Here is a 985-nt window from a genome sequence, read left to right on the forward strand (position 1 = left end):
TCCTCCTGCTGATCCCAAAGGCTCCATGTAACCTGTCACTGTGCACAGCCTGCTCCCGCCTCACTGTCCCCAGGTATCCCCGAAAACTGGCAGCCTCTTCCCAGGGCTCCCCAGCTTGCTCCTCCAGCAGGCTCGGCACTGCTGGAAAAAGGGCTGAAAAGAAAAGCAACCTTTGTGCAATTCATCTGCAGTCGAGGGGAGTGGCTGAAGAGGCAGGGGAAGCCAGCAGAACGCCACCAGCCCAAAAGTCAGCCCTGCAGTGCCTGGGTGGGGAGAGCCGAGCAGGTGGCTGGGCAGAAGGAAGGGTGGCTCGCACCGGTGTAAAATGGGAGGCACGGCCACAGAAGGCTCCTTGCAGCAGATGCAGCCCAGAGCTGCTGCTTGCTGGAGCATGTTTGCTCTGCACTGGCAACGATGAGGGAAGAAAACAGGTATTAAAGGTGTTTTTTTGTCTTCTCCCAGCATGGCAGATAGTTTTTACCTGCTCATCTTGCCAAAGCCTCTCACAGGCAGATGACGACAAGCTGTAGATGCAGGATAGTGTCCACTGAGCCTCGATGTGTGCAGGGTCTGCCCGCAATAAGCACACAGGCAGCCAGAGGTACTGCGAGGCAGAGCAGACCCCCACAGCAACCCACCTCCCTGGGGCCAGCCGCCCACCTTCCTCCATCGCTCCCAGCACAGGACCCTCTCCTCTGGCACTGGCAGCCTCGGGGGCGCCAGAGCCGAAGGCGGCAGCTCTTGGCTAACCTGCCCAGCTGACCAACGGCCCTCTGCTCCCACCGGGAGCCCTGCTCTGCAGCACCACCCTTTCCACTGTGCCTCTGTGGATGTCGGTGTCCCGGCCCCTGCGCCGCCAGGGGGATGGACTTCGGCAAAATAACTTCAGCTTCTGCGTCTCCCATGATCCATGGGAAGGTGGATCCAGTGACCTCTATCCCATCACTGTCAGCCACAGCCTACAGCGAAACGGCACCTCAGCAGG

This window comes from Merops nubicus, unplaced genomic scaffold, assembly GCF_000691845.1.
Source record: "Merops nubicus isolate BGI_N331 unplaced genomic scaffold, ASM69184v1 scaffold14347, whole genome shotgun sequence".
In the NCBI taxonomy this organism is placed as follows: domain Eukaryota; kingdom Metazoa; phylum Chordata; class Aves; order Coraciiformes; family Meropidae; genus Merops; species Merops nubicus.